Genomic DNA, 20,920 nt, shown 5'->3' with positions numbered 1-20,920 from the left:
TTTTTTTTCGTTTCTTAATTACCACTAGTGTTAGTGAGAGATGTCCCATAAGATAAAGCTGCCATTCTCTAATTCTGGGTATAAGACCAGGCCCAATTTGCTAAATTACGTTAGTCACAATAATTTTCTAATTAATTTGAACCATTTAAAGTAAATAGTTTTGCAAAGGCTGTTCAGTTAAGTAACAGTAATTATTTTCTATTCCAGTTACATTGTTGACATGCAAACAGATGTAATTACTATATTACTCATAAAGTTAGGAAAATAACACGTAGAAATCCTTAAAGTATTCATCTACCCGATTTCTTTAACATCATAGGAATATCTGCACTTAATTAGATTCCGAATAATTAAAACTTTTGTGTATGGTATCGTTTATTTAACTATTTCTGCAGTTTCGGCATCAAAAAGGCTTACTTCACTTGAAACGCTTATTGTAAGAAAACGTTCAGGCCAAAAATAATTTTCCTGCTGTATTCAATTAATTTGAGATGTAAAATTATAATTCTAAATATCGAAATTTTATATTTAACAATGTGAAACTTTAATAGCCATTTTTGAAAAGCTATACAAACACTGGCCCTGAACCATTTTGGAAGTCAGTTCCGAGATGTCGCATATGGAACCCGTGCCAGTCAAAACAGTCATAATGTACTTGGGCAATAATGTGTTTTGCTTAATATTAAGCCAAACTGTGAATTAGCGCTATTAATAATATACGTAGGTTAACTTGAATGTGGGAGTCAGTCTGTTCTGAGATTTCGAGCGTGGATCCAGTGTCAATAAAATCAACAAAAACGTAATGGTGCAGTAATGTGTTGTTGTGAATAAGAAGAGGGACAATCGAGGACAGTTAACAATGACTGTTGATTAACTTTAATATGAAAGTGCCACACGCATCGTTTCATCTGATTGAGATTTTTGTAGATTGGTTACACAGCGACTATTATCGTATAATGAAAAGAGGCAGTACGTGCATATCTGGTAAATGTGACTTAACTACGTAATTAAGATACGGACTGGCCATAGCTAATTCAGTGCGGGGGTCTGACGTTTGTTGACCACATTATTGTATGTAGATAGTGCTGTACTCATCCATATTTACAGCCAATTTTTCGCTATGATCGTTGCTACCGAGGAACTACAAGCTGATTCATGACCAGGTGTGTCACACGCCCTGTGTGCTTTTTAGAAAAATATGTCTGACATTAATTTCACTATTAATTTCTGCAGCCTTCGCCAGCACTGCATTCGATGGAGTTGAAGACACTACTTTTAGGCAAGTTCTAGTATCACGAATATGCATTTCTTCTAGTTTCTAAACAGCTTAATATTTGCCTCTGCCGAAGAATGCGCAACCACAGTCAATAACAATCTAGACGTTAAAGACTCTGTAGAATAGAAACAGAATGTTAGGACACACCTGTAACCGAGCGCATCACGTTGAGACAAGGGTTTACTCCTTATAAGAGATGCGCAATGACAAATAGCAGCCATACCACAAATATTACACTGATTAAGGTAACAGTTAACTAAAAATGTGTCACAAAAATAGTGAGGCTACAATATTTGCACTACTATACTTCAGTAAAGCATTTGATACTGCTCAGAAAAAATCGACAGAATTTTCAGATAGTGTGCTGAAGTGGTTCGAAAGCTACTTGAAAAATAGACAGCACCGTGTTGTCTATGAGAACGAAAAGTCGTCCTCGAAGGATGTTCACTCAGGAGTGCTGCAAGGGTCAGTCCTGGACGCATTATAGTCCCCCTTGTATGTCAATGATTTCTTGTTGATTCTGTCTCCTGTGAATGTACTTAGACATCTATAGATATCTATACCGAAAATCTCCTACTTAACTTAAGTGCAAAATCTGAAGATGTCTTACTACCACTTCCACAGAAACGACAATATGTCGTCAGTGGTAAGATGGGCGCAAAACCTAGAACTGAAACTACATATGGTGATATTATAAGTAATTTTAATTCCAGGAAAAATAATTAACTCTGATCTCTGCTAACTTTGGATGAGCACCCCTCACTGAATAGAAAACATTGTCGCCAGGTGCAGGAAAATTTCTGTTCGCCTCTATGCCGTTTTGAAAATTTCGAAATAATTTTTCACAAGTGAAACGTACACCTATGCACTGTCAACGGCTGTGCCGAGATGGATACACCGTTTCCTGTTAGATCACCGAAGTTAAGCACCTCGGGCGTGGTCAGTAATTGGGTGGGCGACCGCCCTGGTACGCCGCATGCTGTTGACAATTTTCCCTTCGCCTTTGAGGCAGAGGAACAGGAGCGGGTAATGACGTAAAGTCTCTGAAAACGGATCTTTGCGCCACTGTCCTGAATTAAATAGCAAATCTCTCCGCAGTGCCTCATGAAGCGAGGGCATGTAACACCGTAGATGGCCATCCGACCGTCGGATGGGGACGTTAAGCTTAGGCGGATGCCCCTTGGTGCTCTTTGAAAGGATCTGGGTATGTGTCGGCATCGAATTTCACCCTCTTCCTTCCCTTATTATCTCCGGCACAAACACGACACTACGCTACACACCCACACACCCCCACCCCCCCCCGCCCCCCACCCCCCACACACACACCCACACACCGTCATGGTCATCTTCACGTCATACACTACTGGCCATTAAAATTGCTACACTAAGAAGAAATGTAAATGATAAACGGGTATTCATTGGACAAATATATTATACTAGAACTGACTACATTTTCACGCAGTTTGGGTGCATAGATGCTGAGAAATCAGTACCCAGAACAACCACCTCTGACCATAATAATGGCCTTGATACGCCTGGGCATTGAGTCAAACAGAGCTTGGATGGCGTGTACCGATACAGCTGCCCATGCAGCTTCAACACGATACCACAGTTCATCAAGAGTAGTAACTGGCGTATTGTGATGAGCCAGTTGCTCGGCCACCATTGACCAGACGTTTTCAGTTGATGAGAAATCTGGAGAATGTGCCGGCCAGGGCAACAGTCGAACATTTTCTGCATCCAGAAAGGCCCATACAGGCCCTGCAACATGCGGTCGTGCATTATCCTGCTGAAATGTAGGGTTTCGCAGGCATCGAATGAAGGGTAGAGCCACGGGTCGTAAAACATCTGAAATGCAACGTCCACTGTTCAAAGTGCCGTCAATGCGAACAAGAGGTGACCGAGACGTGTAACCAATGGCACCCCATACCATCACGCCGGGTGATACGTCATTATGGCGATGACGAATACATGCTTCCAATGTGCGTTCCTCGCGATGTCGCCAAACACGGATGCGACCATCATGATGTTGTAAACAGAACCCAGATTCATCCGAAAAAATGACGTTCTGCCATTCGTGCACCCAGGTTCGTCGTTGAGTACACCGTCGCAGGCGCTCCTGTCTGTTATGCAGCGTCAAGGGTAACCGCAGCCATGGTCTCCGAGCTGATAGTCCATGCTGCTGCAAACGTCGTCGAACTGTTCGTACAGATGGTTATAGTCTTGCAAACGTCCCCATCTGTTGACTCAGGGATGGAGACGTGGCTGCACGATCCGTTACAGCCATGCTGATAAGATGCCTGTCATCTGGACTGCCAGTGATAAGAGGCCGTTGGGATCCAGCACGGCGTTCCGTATTACCCTCCTGAACCCACCGATTCCTTATTCTGCTAACAGTCATTGGATCTCGCCCAACGCGAGCAGCAATGTCGCGATACGATAAACCGCAATCGCGATAGGCTATAATCCGACATTTATCAAAGTCCGAAACGTGATGGTAAGCATTTCTCCTCCTTACACGAGGCGTCACAACGTCTCACCAGGCAACGTCGGTCAACTGCTGTTTGTGTATGAGAAATCGGTTGGAAACTTTCCTCATGTCAGTACGTTGTAGGTGTCGCCACCGGCGCCAACCTTGTGTCAATGCTCTGAAAAGCTAATCATTTGTATATCTCAGCATCTTATTCCTGTCAGTTAAATTTCGCGTCTGTAGCACGTCGTCTTCGTGGTGTAGCAATTTTAATGGCCAGTAGTGTAGATACACTAACACACACGGTTCCCATATCTAGCGAAAGAAAAGTGCGACCGGGCGCTGAGGACAAGGAAAATGTTCCCAATTAGGCGACTGAACCTGCCCTTCGGGGTCTCCCAGCCATTCATGGAAACCACTTTACTTTCCTGGTTTTCTTGTGCATTAACTCGTTCTACCGAAATTCCACTATTCCCCATATTATAGATCAAGCACCTGTGACATCATCATAATAATAACACAGGATCTCACTTATCTTGAACCCTAGTTCTGTCCATCCACATAGCAAAAACATTCTCAAGCTGCTGCTCTACTGTGGTGGTCCACCTATGGTGGACCAAGCTATACTGAACTGTATGCACAATGAAGTGTTTTCGTGCATATAATAAAAAGGTGAAAGAATCATAAAAAGCTAGTTTTCTCTCTGTTAAACAGTAAAATGAGTGCCTTCATCTTCTCGAAGTTAACTTTTTTCCTTTTTTCACTTCTCAATCGTCCCTGCCTCCTTCTTTCCCCCTCTCTTCTTTATTTGTCTACCAGCACTTTCATCTTTCGCTCCCTCTCCCAACCCTTCTGTGACGTCCATTCCCTTCAGTGGTGTCAGTTTAGGTCTACGTGATTTTGCGAGTATTGTGTCTGCCACTCTGTTATTCATGAACTAGTATAAATGTTATTTTTTCTGCTAAAACTACCGCTGCTATCCACCTTTTACTGGTATTGTAATGTTACTTCTAATTGTAGTATCCTATATGTCCGCCCCCGATATATGAGTGGTCAGCGCGACAGAATATGAATCCCAAGTGCCCGGATTAAATTCCCAGCTGAGGGATTGGGTATTGTGTTGTCCTAATCATCATCGTTTCATCCCCATCGACGCGCAAGTCGCCGAAGTGGCGTCAAATCGAAAGACTTGCATCCGGCGAGCGGTCTACCCGACAGGAGGCACTAGTCGCACGACATTTTATTTAGAATCCTGTATAAAGTGTGTCTAGGGGTAGCGTCTTTGATTCATAATCAAAACGTCTTCGGTCCCAGGTTCGATCCCCGCCACTGCATAAGAAGTCAGCCTCATTCTGCCAACGGCCTTGTCAAAGAGGGCGGAGGAGCGGATAGAGGTTCAGGGCACTCTGGTCCTAGGGGTGGGAAATTGCCCCTAAAGGCGGAAGAATCAGCAATGATCAACGACATGAGGATGCAGAAGGCAATGGAAACCACTGCATTAAAGACACGTAACGTGTATTCGCAGGACATGTGGCCTGTAATTGAAGAAGTGTCATGATGATCTCTCCTTTGGCAAAAGATTCCGGAATAGTCCCCCATTCGGATCTCCGGGAGGAGACTGCCAAGGGGGAGGTTACCATGAGAAAAAGATTGAATAATCTACGAAAGGATAACGTTCTACGAGTCGGGGCGTTGAATGTCAGAAGCTTGAATGTGGTAGGGAAACTAGAAAATCTGAAAAGGGAAATGCAAAGGCTCAATCTAGATATAGTAGGGGTCAGTGAAGTGAAGTGGAAGGAAGCCAAGGATTTCTGATTAGATGAGTATCGGGTAATATCAACAGCAGCAGAAAAAGGTATAACAGGTGTAGGATTCGTTATGAATAGGAAGGTAGGGGCAGAGGGTGTGTTACTGTGAACAGTTCAATGACCGGGTTGTTCTAATCAGAATCGACAGCAGACCAACACCGACAACGATAGTTCAGGTATACATGCCGACGTCGCAAGCTGAAGATGAACAGATAGAGAAAGTGTATGAGGATATTGAAAGGGTAAAGCAATATGTAAAGGGGGACGAAAATCTAATAGTCATGGGCGACTGGAATGCAGTTGTAGGGGAAGGAGTAGAAGAAAAGGTTACAGGAGAATATGGGCTTGGGACAAGGAATGAAAGAGGAGAAAGACTAATTGAGTTCTGTAACAAGTTTCAGCTAGTAATAGCGAATACCCTGTTCAACATTCACAAGAGGAGGAGGTATACTTGGAAAAGGTAGGGAGATACGGGAAGATTTCAATTAGATTACATCATGGTCAGACGGAGATTCCGAAATCAGATACTGGATTGTAAGGCGTACCCAGGAGCAGATATAGACTCAGATCACAATATAGTAGTGATGAAGAGTAGGCTGAAGTTCAAGACATTAGTCAGGAAGAATCAATACGCAAAGTGGGATACGGAAGTACTAAGGAATGACGAGATACGTTTGAAGGTCTCTAACGCTATAGATACAGCAATAAGGAATAGCGCAGTAGGCAGTACAGTTGAAGAGGAATGGACATCTCTAAAAAGGGTCATCACAGAAGTTGGGAAGGAAAACATAGGTACAAAGAAGGTAGCTGCGAAGAAACCATGGGTAACAGAAGAAATACTTCAGTTGATTGTTGAAAGGAAGAAGTACAAACATGTTCCGGTAAAATCAGGAATACAGAAATACAAGTCGCTGAGGAATGAAATAAATAGGAAGTGCAGGGAAGCTAAGACGAAATGGCTGCAGGAAAAATGTGAAGACATCGAAAAAGATATGATTGTCGGAAGGACAGACTCAGCATACAGGAAAGTCAAAACAACCTTTCGTGACATTAAAAGCAACGGTGGTAATATTAAGAGTGCAACGGGAATTCCACTGTTAAATGCAGAGGAGAGAGCAGATAGGTGGAAAGGATACATTGAAAGCCTCTATGAGGGTGAAGATTTGTCTGATGTGATAGAAGAAGAAACAGGAGTCGATTTAGAAGAGATAGGGGATCCAGTATTAGAATCGGAATTTAAAAGAGCTTTGGAGGACTTACGGTCAAATAAGGCAGAAGGGATAGATAACATTCCATCAGAATTTCTAAAATCATTGGGGGAAGTGGCAACAAAACGACTATTCACGTTGGTGTGTAGAATATATGAGTCTGGCGACATACCATCTGACTTTCGGAAAAGTATCATCCACACAATTCCGAAGATGGCAAGAGCTGACAAGTGCGAGAATTATCGCACAATCAGCTTAACAGCTCATGCATCTAAGCTGCTTACTAGAATAATATACAGAAGAATGGAAAAGAAAATTGAGAATGCGCTAGGTGACGATCAGTTTGGCTTTAGGAAACGTAAAGGGACGAGAGAGGTAATTCTGACGTTACGACTAATAATGGAAGCAAGGCTAAAGAAAAATCAAGACACTTTCATCGGATTTGTCGACCTGGAAAAAGCGTTCGACAATATAAAATGGTGCAAGCTGTTCGAGATTCTGAAAGAAGTAGGGGTAAGCTATAGGGAGAGACGGGTCATATACAATATGTACAACAACCAAGAGGGAATAATAAGAGTGGACGATTAAGAACGATGTGCTCGTATTAAGAAGGGTGTAAGACAAGGCTGTAGCCTTTCGCACCTACTCTTCAATCTGTACATCGAGGAAGCAATGATGGAAATAAAAGAAAGGTTCAGGAGTGGAATTAAAATACAAGGTGAAAGGATATCAATGATACGATTCGCTGATGACATTGCTATCCTGAGTGAAAGTGGAGAAGAATTAAATGATCTGCTGAACGGAATGAACAGTAATGAGTACACAGTATGGTTTGAGAGTAAATCGGAGAAAGACGAAGGTAATGAGAAGTAGTAGAAATGAGAACAGCGAGAAACTTAACATCAAGATTGATGGTCACGAAGTCAATGAAGTTAAGGAATTCTGCTACCTAGGTATTAAAATAACCAATGACGGACGGAGCAAGGAGGACATCAAAAGCAGACTCGCTATGGCAAAAAAGGCATTTCTGGCCAAGAGAAGTCTACTAATATCAAATACCGGCCTTAATTTGAGGACGAAATTTCTGTGGATGTACGTCTGGAGTACAGCATTGCATGGTAGTGAAACATGGACTGTGGGAAAACCGGAACAGAAGAGAATCGAAGCATTTGAGATGTGGTGCTACAGACGAATGTTGAAAATTAGGTGGACTGATAAGGTAAGGAATGAGGAGGTTCTACGCAGAATCGGAGAGGAAAGTAATATGTGGAAAACACTGATAAGGAGAAGGGACAGGATGACAGGACATCTGCTAAAACATGAGCGAATAACTTCCATGGTACTAGAGGGAGCTATAGAGGGCAAAAACTGTAGAGGAAGACAGAGATTGGAATGTTGTTGTAGTTGTTGTGGTCTTCAGTCCTGAGACTGGTTTGATGCAGCTCTCCATGCTACTCTATCCTGTGCAAGCTTTTTCATCTCCCAGTACCTACTGCAACCTACATCCTTCTGAATCTGCTTAGTGTATTCATCTCTTGGTCTCCCCCTACGATTTTTACCCTCCACGCTGCCCTCCAATACTAAATTGGTGATCCCTTGATGCCTCAGAACATGTCCTACCAACCGATCCCTTCTTCTGGTCAAGTTGTGCCACAAACTTCTCTTCTCCCCAATCCTATTCAATACTTCCTCATTAGTTATGCGATCTACCCATCTAATCTTCAGCATTCTTCTGTAGCACCACATTTCGAAAGCTTCTATTCTCTTCTTGTCCAAACTATTTATCGTCCATGTTTCACTTCCATACATGGCTACACTCCATACGAATACTTTCAGAAATGACTTCCTGACACTTAAATCAATACTGGATGTTAACAAATTTCTCTTCTTCAGAAGCGCTTTCCTTGCCATTGCCAGCCTACATTTTATATCCTCTCTACTTCGACCATCATCAGTTATTTTGCTCCCCAAATAGCAAAACTCCTTTACTACTTTAAGTGCCTCATTTCCTAATCTAATTCCCTCAGCATCACCCGACTTAATTAGACTACATTCCATTATCCTTGTTTTGCTTTTGTTGATGTTCATCTTATATCCTCCTTTCAAGACACTGTCCATTCCATTCAACTGCTCTTCCAAGTCCTTTGCTGTCTCTGACAGAATTACAATGTCATCGGCGAACCTCAAAGTTTTTATTTCTTCTCCATGAATTTTAATACCCACTCCGAATTTTTCTTTTGTTTCCTTTACTGCTTGCTCAATATACAGATTGAACAACATCGAGGAGAGGCTACAACCCTGTCTTACTCCCTTCCCAACCACTGCTTCCCTTTCATGTCCCTCGACTCTTATAACTGCCATCTGGTTTCTGTACAAATTGTAAATAGCCTTTCGCTCCCTGTATTTTACCCCTGCCACCTTTAGAATTTGAAAGAGAGTATTCCAGTCAACATTGTCAAAAGCTTTCTCTAAGTCTACAAATGCTAGAAACGTAGGTTTGCCTTTCCTTAATCTTTCTTCTAAGATAAGCCGTAAGGTCAGTATTGCCTCACGTGTTCCAGTGTTTCTACGGAATCCAATCTGATCTTCCCCGAGGTTGGCTTCTACTAGGTTTTCCATTCGTCTGTAAAGAATTCGTGTTAGTATTTTGCAGCTGTGACTTATTAAGCTGATAGTTCGGTAATTTTCACATCTGTCAACACCTGCTTTCTTTGGGATTGGAATTATTATATTCTTCTTGAAGTCTGTGGGTATTTCGCCTGTTTCATACATCTTGCTCACCAGATGGTAGAGTTTTGTCAGGACTGGCTCTCCCACGGCCGTCAGTAGTTCCAATGGAATATTGTCTACCCCGGGGGCCTTGTTTCGACTCAGGTCTTTCAGTGCTCTGTCAAACTCTTCACGCAGTATCGTATCTCCCATTTCATCTTCATCTACATCCTCTTCCATTTCCATAATATTGTCCTCAAGTACATCGCCCTTGTATAGACCCTCTATGTACTCCTTCCACCTTTCTGCTTTCCCTTCTTTGCTTAGAACTGGGTTTCCATCTGAGCTCTTGATATTCATACAAGTCGTTCTCTTATCTCCAAAGGTCTCTCTAATTTTCCTGTAGGCGGTATCTATCTTACCCCTTTCTTCGTCATCTGCAGAGCTAGTTGGCATATAAACTTGTACTACTGTAGTAGGTGTGGGCTTCGTATCTATCTTGGCCACAATAATGCGTTCACTATGCTGTTTGTAGTAGCTTACCCGCATTCCTATTTTCCTATTCATTATTAAACCTACTCCTGCATTACCCCTATTTGATTTTGTGTTTATAACCCTGTAGTCACCTGACCAGAAGTCTTGTTCCTCCTGCCACCGAACTTCACTAATTCCCACTATATCTAACTTCAACCTATCCATTTCCCTTTTTAAATTTTCTAACCTACCTGCCCGATTAAGGGATCTGACATTCCACGCTCCGATCCGTAGAACGCCAGTTTTCTTTCTCCTGATAACGACATCCTCTTGAGTAGTCCCCGCCCGGAGATCCGAATGGGGGACTATTTTACCTCCGGAATATTTTACCCAAGAGGACGCCATCATCATTTAATCATACAGTAAAGCTGCATGCCCTCGGGAAAAATTACGGCTGTAGTTTCCCCTTGCTTTCAGCCGTTCGCAGTACCAGCACAGCAAGGCCGTTTTGGTTATTGTTACAAGGCCAGATCAGTCAATCATCCAGACTGTTGCCCTTGCAACTACTGAAAAGGCTGCTGCCCCTCTTCAGGAACCACACGTTTGTCTGGCCTCTCAACAGATACCCCTCCGTTGTGGTTGCACCTACGGTACGGCTATCTGTATCGCTGAGGCGCGCAAGCCTCCCCACCAACGGCAGGGTCCATGGTTCATGGGGGTAATACGTCAAGCAAATAATTGAGGACGTAGGTTGCAAGTGCTACTCTGAGATGAAGAGGTTAGCATAGGAAAGGAATTCGTGGCGGGCCACATCAAACCAGTCAGTAGACTGATGTCCAAAAAAAATAAAGTGTGTCTTCTTATAATATCCGTGACACCATACGAGCATAATAGAGTGCCTAGTTAAATGTAAGAGAGGATGTGATGTCCCTAGTCATGCCAGGGTAAATATGTTCCGTCCATTGTCATTCCCATAAATGTAGTCTGGCTTTTACTGTGGAAAGGAGATGGCTTTATCTCATGTTTCTTAGTGCCTACAGAATTCTTAGCCTACCAAAGTTACCAACAGCCGTCTTAATATTGTTGTAGCCGCCTTTAGGAAAACTTTTTTATTTTCCAAGATCGCAAGGATGTATACATCGATTGTTAGTTTTACCTAGTCCCATAATACATCAACTACAGTAGCAAGATGCTTAGTCATATTCACGTTTACGATTAAAAACTCAACAACTGAGGTTACAATATGACACAATCATATTTACGATTCCAAGCTAAAGAATTGCTATTGTTATTTTAAATTTATATTTTATTTTAAATTTATAATTGTAAACATGACAGTGACAAAGCGCCTTGCTTCAATAGTCGATGTAGACGCTCCTTTTTATTGTGTGATCTGATGATGTGAAGGGCGGTCGAAACTAGTGATTGACGTATCCTTCCTTGCGATCTTGGCATATCAAAAAGTTTTTCTAAAGAACACTACAACTCCAAACGTAATTACAGATCGCCTCCTTCAACGCGAAAACAATGTCAGGTAGTTACATTATCTCATTCTACCTTTCCGCAAATACTTCTCAAGTGTCTACAGTAAGATGTGCCAAAACTTCATACAGAAATAATTTTTCGAAAGTCGTGTTGGTAGTCTGGCAGTATACATTTTTGATTCGATTCACCACTGAAGTCGCTTTTAAATCAATCATTAGTAAGGTTTCGCAGTGTGCGAGGAAAGTATTTTGGACATACATGCGGAGTCAGACGGAGGCCCCATTCATAATTTACGGAATGGTACAATTATTCCTGTATTCCAGTCTTAAGGAAAACATTTGTAGCACCATATTGCCAATTTCCAGCAGCCAGTAGCTGTAACTTCCCTGATCACTGCACGAAAACACATGGTGTTATAATTTAAGTTAAAATTTTCAAAAGGCTGTAGAAATAACACCACTTGTCAGAATGACGTGGAATTGCAACGGAATATTACCGGTCATGACTGTCTCAATGCAGGATCGTGCTCTGCTTGTAAAGCTGTATTACAAGAACGATGAGAGTGCACACGTCGTTCCGCAGAAGTTCCGGGCACTGAAGGGTTTGAAACGAGGCGTTGGTCCGATTAGTGCCTAGGTCTGGAGAAAATGATTCGGAAAAACGGATTCTTTTGGTGCGCAACGTGGTAGAGGGAGGAAACGAATTGATTCGACGTCAGTGGAAGGAGTGGCCACAGTAATACAGGAGGAGACGAGTGGTGGTGTGCAAATATATAGTGCACGGAGAATTGCCTGAACATTGGACGTACCCGTGTGCACGGTACGTAAAAACCTACGAAAGATCCTTCTTTGCTATCCATTCAAAATTACCCAGGTGAACGAGTTGCTTCCTGTTGGCCTGCCAGCAAGAGAGACTTTTGCTTTAAAATTTCTTGCTCGCATGGAAGTGGACAATGATTGGCCGTGGAAGATTTTGTGGATTGAGAAAGCCCACTTCCATTTGACAGGATATGCACAGAATTGTCGAATATCTTCAACGGAAAATCCAGACACAGATCAACCGAAACCACTTCACCTTAAAAAGGTTACTGTGTAGTGTTGGTTTACGGCATCATTTATCATAGGGTCACATTTTTTCGAAGAGACAGGTGCTTCCGGTCCTGTTACCTATACCGTCACTGGTAAACGCTATGAGTGATTTGCGTAACTCGTCATAACAGTTCTCCAACAACTTGGATGTGTGGATGGGATCATTTTCATCTATTTTGATTGGTGCTTTTTATGCGGTTTTTGGCCTCAGGACACTTAAAAACCGATGTGAGTGCTGCTTTTTATGCGGTGTTTGGCCTCAGGACAATTAAAAACCGATGTGTGTGATGCTTTTTCTGCGGTTTTTGGCTTCAAGACAATTAAAAACCGATTTTTCCCATCCGCCGTGATATGACCTTGCCGTGGTGGATGGGATTACGTAACTAACAGTATCACACCTGTACACCCATGCATATTGACTAGTACAGTTTATCATCAGACATACAACTTAGGCATTGTTGTGTGATTCATCTGTCATTTGTAGTCAACCACTATTAAACTATGACGCTTAAAGCGCCATCTATTGCTACATTTTCTAATTATTTATTTTTCTTCTGACATACGTTTTCCCCTTCTCCGACAATATCCCGTTGCAATTTGACGTCATTCTTACCAGTGGTGTCATTTCTACAGTGGTTTGGAAGTTTAGTTATAATCACCCTGTATTTCCCAATCCTCATACTGTACTGGATGTACGTATTAAGGGAAATTGTTTGATACTTCTGTCAGAACATTCAGATTCTGGCGACACAGAGGTGTGCTATTTTGTCTAAGGATATGCCTGCGAGCGTCTCGTCCATGCTTTCGAAATTATTTTTTTCTTGCTTACTGCTCCGCAGAGCTTTGACTCATTTCCATATTTCTTCGTTAATAGTATCTTCAAAATGGTCTTCAGCCACCTATGATCATTTTCTTCAAAACACGTAATTTTATTATTTTCTTAGAAATCGAATAATTTGTTTGGACTATATTCTAGCAACGCATTTTTCCTACCAAAGTAGCTCGTACATTCTACATCACATCATGTGATTGGATATTTCTTTGATTACTTCGATTCTTTATTGGTGAAGATGGTTTCGAGAGCTGCGTTGTTTATTAGTTCGACCAAAACATTATAAGTGTCGTATTCGTTGCAGTATGTTATTAGGTTATAAATTAGGCACATTCTCATATTTTTCACATCGCTTTTATCATATTCTTCATTTCTCATTTATCACTACTTCATTGTCTCAAGTAGCAAATATTCCTAGTTTAATTTCAACTACGAGGTGGTCTGATCCCACTATGTCACTCCAAATTGTCTACTGAGTTAAAACAGTCAATACCGTAGCCGATACGGTTACGTCTGTCGCCGAAGATCTTCTATACAGACTAGATACTGCGCTAGAGCTTCCGTTATTAAGCAATATTAGCACCCGTGACTCTGACAGTATGGGTGAGGTTTAGAATACGATAGCAAAATAATTTCCGAGAGTTCAAAGTACATGACTGTTCGTAAAAAAATTCAACGTGGGACATGGTGCACGGCGACACGATCAGAAATAATTATTACGTGATACTCCAAAGTATGGTTAAAAAACAGGAGGAGAGCGTTGCATAGTGTATTAACCACTGTACATCTTGTCCGGTGGTTTGATTTAACGCGAACTAAAATTTTGTTTGATATTAACTGATTTCAATATTGAGCCACGGATTTTCAGATCATTACTTCCTAATTTAGCATCTAATGTCATAAGCTCTTCCGTCAACGCCTTCTAAGAAGAAAACGAATCTTTATGAAGTTCAAATGAAAGGAAAGTTTCTTGCCCTACACTATTCAGAAGAACGTAGATCCAGTCTTAATTCTGGGCGAGTTCCTACTGCTGCCTGTAAGTTAATGGAGCTTTTAAAGAACATGCCGCACTTTTAAGTGGCGGTATAATGCACTGAAAAGCTTTTGCTAAGGGGATCTACTTGAAACACTCAAAATCTTTATTCTGAGCCTAATAGAAATCAGAGGGCTGTATTTTTTTACTGACAGTCCTTTTGATAATTTTACTGGTGGCAAGCACTGACATCGAGCAAACTTTCCTAAGAAGTAAGACAGTTCTCATTGACACATAATAGGAGAATAACAGATGCTTAGTACCCTGTGTTTAAATTTGTGCGCTTAGTTTCCTCAAACTGCTACTTTTACGTTGTGAGACAAAACACTTAGATTACTAAAATAACGAAAACTTTGGTATATTTGTGATGGCTTTCAACAGGGATAGACAGCGTAACGTGTCTGATGTGCATTATTTCAGTATTCAAATTATTTTACATTATGACGCAGCAAAATATATATATATGGGTTTTAACGTAATTCACGCCGGCCGCAGTAGCCTACATGTTTATAGGCATACTCGCTGTTTAATATTTTCATCTGATAAAACACCATCAATACATCTACAGCTCTTCAAGATACTTCCATAACTGCGTGGAACGAGGGCTCTATCTAGTACAGAACGGTTCCCAGAATGTCCTGTAGGCTTAATATAGAAATCTCGCGTTCGAGGTAGACTGTGCAGATAAATTTTGCAAGAATTCTGCAGTACTTATTTCTCGTGTAGAGATCTTGAGAACAATATGGAGAAGGTGTCAGGTGCGTATGCATACATAAAACCAGTTACTCTCACTCCAGACACGAAAAGAATACGATAGGGGTAGTCTAACACTGGTTTGATTTAACCTACGCCATGCTCTGTATAGTGGCTTGGGGACTATATAAATAAATGTCGATACACGCTGAGGTGACAGAAGTCAAGGTATAGCAAAATACACATATAGAAAAGACGGCAGTATATGATATAAAAGTATAGTACATGGGCGGGGCTGACATTTGTACTCAGGTGATTCATATGAAACGGTTTTTGACGTGACTACGGCCGCCGACTGGAATTTTCGGTACATTTCTCAACATTTCTGTGGGGAGCTTTCAACGACATGTTTAGACCGTGCCATGCTGAGTTGCTGCACTACGTTGGGTAAAAGCAGGTATGACACGCTGTTAGGAGGAATCCCATGACTTTCGTCACCTCAGTTTATGAAGTAATAGGTAACCAGTTTGGCCTTGAAAAAATTCAGACACTGTGCGGCATCATAATACCTCCCTGTGGTTTCATCGAGCAGACGTTGCCATTTACGCTATAGGGTACAAGACATGATGAGGAAAGAACGTGTTCACTAGAATGAACAAGAGTGTCCCATTTTGCTACTGGAACTAGTCTTAGTACTTAACCGACAAAAGGAACACAACCTAGTCACTCTCTAAATTTCTGTAAAGCAATCGTTTCTCCAAAGATCCCGTTTCTTCATATGAAGTGGTCCAGATATAGCAACTCTTTGATATTTTGGCGCCAGACTGTATGTTAAGACAATGCTGCAATCAACATGCAATCGCTAAGAAATATTTTGCCGCACAACTTCGTGAAAAATGTAGCATACATATGGGTTAGCACTGTCGTTGGGCAAGATAACATGTGCAGTCATCCAGTCGAATTTTTAAATTTGTTAACTGGGTGATTGTAAATATACGTCACTGTCAGCGTGTCACTTACTTTTCTACGAAATGTGAGAGCACCAAAATGTGCTACGGTACGTCAGAAAGCTGCACTTCTACCGTGAAAAAGGATTTCACTCAGCCTAGAAAATTTTTAGATCATTTTTAAAGGCTCAGTATTAGCATCTGTTTCACTACTTCCGTCGCTAAAGCTGATAGTCGGAGTGCTTATCTTCTCTGTAACGTTTCCTCGCGGGTCAATAATATGAACTCCATTCACGTATATCCCACGATACTTTCCATTTTATGTTTGTCACTGAGAGGCATTATTTCAAAGTTATATCTTGTATTCCACTTTAAGAAAATATGCTTTCATATATTACATATGTAAAATTGCTGTACCGAGCGAGGTGGGATAGTGATTAGTACACTGGACTCCCATTCGGGGGGACGACGATTCAAACACGCGTCCGGCCATCCTGATTTAGGTTTTCCGTTATTTCCCTAAATCGCTTCAGGCGAATGCTGTGATTGTTCCTTTACAAGGGCACAGCCGAAATCCTTCCCCATCCTTCCCTAATCCCATGGGACCGATGACCTCGCTGTTTCGTCCCCTCCCACACATCAATCAAACCAACCAACCAACGTAAAAATGCTGTAGCCCACACCAAATAAGTTTAATTATATTGTAGTTATATTCCTTATGTTTACGTAACTCAATAGTCCTCCAACAATTTTATGTCACTAAATGGTGAATGCTTCAGATTTATTTGAAACGAAAGGGGAAACAAAAATATTGTTTATATGAAGAGAAACACACCGACGAACATCGGAACCTTGTTTTGCCCATTGCGTAACGTAACGTGGGTGAAGACTTTCAAGAACATTTTACACGAGATTACACTGTAAGATTAAATGACAAGACTATTGTACTGCAATATCTTCTACAGTCGTGTGAACGATTGTAAATAATCTCACTTATCTTTTAAGAAGAACAGTATACCATTTGCTCTATGGATTTGATTAGTTGTTTTACAGCATTTAAGGTGAAGTAATTCCTATCCCTTCTCCTAAGCCTCGACCAGGAAAAAGTAGAAATTTATGTAAAACATGCCTGGCAATCAAAGGAAAGTTAAACTGGAATAATATAGGCGTAGCAGACAAATGTCGTCTGTAACAACTTCCAAGAAAGAAACAATAGTTCACAATTTCAAAAACTGGTATTTAACTATTATAATTATAAATGGATCTGCACTTAGGCGCTATGTAGTACGCCCATTATCAAACGGAAGTTCTGTTAGTTTCGCTATACTTTGTTCACCACGTCAGGACCACGAAAATTGTTTAAAGATTTAATTCAATATGCGCAACATACCTACAGACTTTCGGGAAGAAATGTTTACTTTCGAGAGCTAGAAGAATTCTATAAGATCTCTCTTTTCAAATTCTAAATTAGACCTCACTTTCTCCTGTTTATGAGATATTCCAGGAACCAGGAGATGGCAAATGCAGTTCTTAGTTAATTATTTCTAGGGCCTGCATTGCTTGAGGTTCCGATATTTTGACAACTGGCAAAACTTCAAGAATCACATTACATATTTGTTTGGAAAGATGAAGGTTTGAAGAGGTACGAAATCTGAGAGCCAAAATATGGAAATAGGAAATAATGACGTCTAACGTGCGCGTCTAAAATATAGTGGTATACTTCGTCCGCGGGGAAAACTTCAAGAATCACTATCACGTCTTGGTCGATACTTTACCTATGACGAATTTTAACCGAAAAAGATGGGCGTACCGTTTCTTCTGAGGAAAGAACTTCAGCGGCAGGTCTGCGACATCTGGAATAAGTAGTACTCGGATTTTTCGTGAATCGATTCAGTGTTTCGTGTCAATGTGCAGGTGCCTATTAGCAGTCAGCACTCGGTTCTCACATAATAAATCCCTTGAGAAGCATCTACCAACGCAACGTCACGTATCAACGATACAAGTTGCAAATAATTAAGACACTCATCGCAATATGACGAGTACAATAAGAAACAGTCACCAACCTAAAGTAATACTTTGCTTGGTAGGTACCAGACAAGATGCTATGGTTAGAGATGATTGGCATACCACAGGCTGTGCAAGTTTTCCTGCAGAGGTGAGACGGCGCGAGTAGCGTGCGTTGCCGGGTGTGCAGCACTCAGCACTGATAAGCGCCTGCGTACAGCTGGGGCGGAGCCGCGTTTCGAGGCCGCCACGTCATCCGCGCCATCTTTAGCCTCGGGCAACAACAAACGCTCCAGGCGTCAGCGTCAGCATCGTGTTTCTGCCCTCCACTCGCCTTCACTGTGCGGCAGTCTCTACTGTTACTTTTCACACAAGCTGACATCGCTCTGAGTGCTTACGTATACCATTCTCGATTTCGTAGCAGTTAACTACAAGTTCGGCTATGGTAAGGAGGAAGATGGCATACTAATATCCTAATTGATGGAAATCAATGGTACGATGTTGAGGAGATTCCGAAATTGCGGACACCAGTCCACACATACGTGAAGTTCCACATCGTACAACAAGGAGTAGGTCGACCGGATCAATACAAAAGAAATGTGTAGCCTCTGCAATTGATAGATCAGTAGCAACTACACTCCTCCAGTGCTTCTCGTTGTTTTTACGTCACAGAACCAAAAAAAAATTATCACGTCTCTTGCATCAGACACGGGAGCCGGGTGAATATCTTTTGGCCTGGTAAAGAAATAACGTTGATCAAGAGCGTATCCTGCAACTGAGCAAGGATGAGTGACGTACATTACACACGCCGAAGCAGGAGAGGTAGAGGAAAAGATGCATCACTTATAACAGAATAAAACTCAAAAGTATTGATTAATTGTGTTGATTGACACCAAACACACTAGCATTACCATTTTGTAATATTTCCTTAATACCAATACTGAAATGAGAAGCGTAAAGTAGTAAATGAGTTTTGCTATTTGGGGAGCAAAATAACTGATGGAGAGGATATAAAATGTAGACTGGCAATGGCAAGGAAAGCGTTTCTGAAGAAGAGAAATTTGTTAACATCAAGTATAGATTTAAGTGTCAGGAAGTCGTTTCTGAAAGTATTTGTATGGAGTGTAACCATGTATGGAAGTGAAACATGGACGATAAATAGTTTCGACAAGAAGAGAATAGAACCCTTCGAAATGTGGTGCTACTGAAGAATGCTGAACATTAGATGGTTAGATCACATAACTAATGAGGAGGTATTGAATAGAATTGGAAAGAAAAGAAATTTGTGGTACAATTTGACTAGAAGAAGGGATCGATTGGTACAGCATATTCTGAGCCATCAAGGGATCACCTATTTAGTATTGGAGGGCAGCGTGGAGGGCAAAAATCGTAGAGGGAGACCAAGAGATGAATACACTAAACAGATTCAGAAGGATGTAGGTTGCAGTAGGTACTAGGAGACGAAGAAGCTTGCACAGGATAGATTAGCATGGAAAGATGCATCAAACCAGTCTCTGGGCTGAAGACCACGACAACAAACATGTTTCACTGACAAAATTTAGTTTGTATGAGATTTGTGCATGTTTTTGTAGCATTTTAGAACCAATGGCGCGTGATGTTTTTATTTGCTGAGAGAAGAACGACGAACAGCTAAACATGAAGTGTAATCAAAAACAAACGAGCTGGAGGCTGTAAAACGAGAAGTGCTGAATGGGTCGTAATGACAATATCTACAGATGTAGGTGTGGTCCATACAAGAGCGCTTAGGAGGCCTCAAACAAACAGATAGAGGGACACGGGCGTACACCCACGTGATGACAGAGCGAGCACGTGAGGCGTCCACCGTCCACTGCTTTCAGTTGTGCTAAAAACAGAGAAAGGGAGGTTTGATATGAAGAGAAAAATAGTAGGTGAGTTATCTGACAGCGAAAGGAGTGCGGAGAACGGAAGTCCATCAGAAATTAGCCCAAGTGTAAGAAGAAGAGCGCTGCAATTCCGTTGTAACGCTAAGTGTGTGGCACAAGCGATTCAAGTATTGTCGTTGGCCGATGGCGCACGAGCAGGAACGGCACATTGCGTTAGCAACACTATTGTCCAGTAGATGGACGCCCTTGTTATTAAAGTCCGGTCACCTACGTTGGCAGCCATTGTCCCGAAAGTCGGACTGATAGTCGGAATTCCAACAGACATACAGTCCTCTCCGTATTACTTGTGCCATTGTTCTATGAATTTCGATTCCCCGCATTCCTTCTGGTGAAAGAAAATACCGCTACATCCTTTGCTCTTCTTTTGAAGCCTCCAATACGATCATTTCGCTTTGGATGCACCTTATAATTTTGATATTTCATCTACATCTACATCATACTCCGCAAGCCACTTAATGGTGTGTGGTGGAAGGTACTTTCGGCACCACTATCTGATCCCTCCAACCCTGTTCCACTCGCGAATAGTTCATGGGAAGAATGATTGTCGGTAACCCTCTGCATTGGCTCTAATTTTTCGAATTTTCCCCTCGTGGTCAATATGCGAGATGTATGTAGGGCGAAGTAATATGTTGCCCGACTCCTCCTGAAAAGTGCTGTCCAGAAATTTTAATAGTAAATCTTTCCGTGATGCACTACGCATCTCTTGTAAGGTATGCCATTGGAATTTCTTTAGCGTCTCCGTGATACTCTCTCGTCAGCTAAACGATCACGTGACGCAAAGCGCCGCTCTTCGTTGGATCTTCTTTATCTCCTCTAGCAGTCTTACCTCATAGGGATCCCAGATAGATAAGTCGCGCGGGATAGCTGCGCGGTCTAGAGCGCCTTGCCACGGCTCGTGCGGCTCCCCCCGTCGGAGGTTCGAGTCCTCCCTCGAGCATGGGTGTGTGTGTTGTACTTATCGTAAGTTA

General features: G+C 41.8%; 1 protein-coding gene across 3 annotated transcripts in view; it reads right to left on the bottom strand.

The window, feature by feature from the left end:
• The window catches only part of LOC124776514, a 37,317-nt gene extending 19,097 nt beyond the window's left edge, over nucleotides 1-18,220 (bottom strand). The window contains exon 1 of one of the 3 annotated variants that reach the window (XM_047251537.1): nucleotides 18,151-18,220. The gene's annotated coding sequence lies outside the window, so the exon portion shown is untranslated. The remainder of the gene's footprint in view (nucleotides 1-18,150) is intronic. The other 2 variants (XM_047251538.1, XM_047251539.1) reach the window with 2 other exon arrangements.
• Between the last annotated feature and the right edge of the window lie 2,700 nt (nucleotides 18,221-20,920).

This window comes from Schistocerca piceifrons, chromosome 2 (genome assembly GCF_021461385.2).
Source record: "Schistocerca piceifrons isolate TAMUIC-IGC-003096 chromosome 2, iqSchPice1.1, whole genome shotgun sequence".
Classification (NCBI taxonomy): Eukaryota; Metazoa; Arthropoda; class Insecta; order Orthoptera; family Acrididae; genus Schistocerca; species Schistocerca piceifrons.
This window is presented reverse-complemented; position numbering and strand designations above follow the sequence as displayed.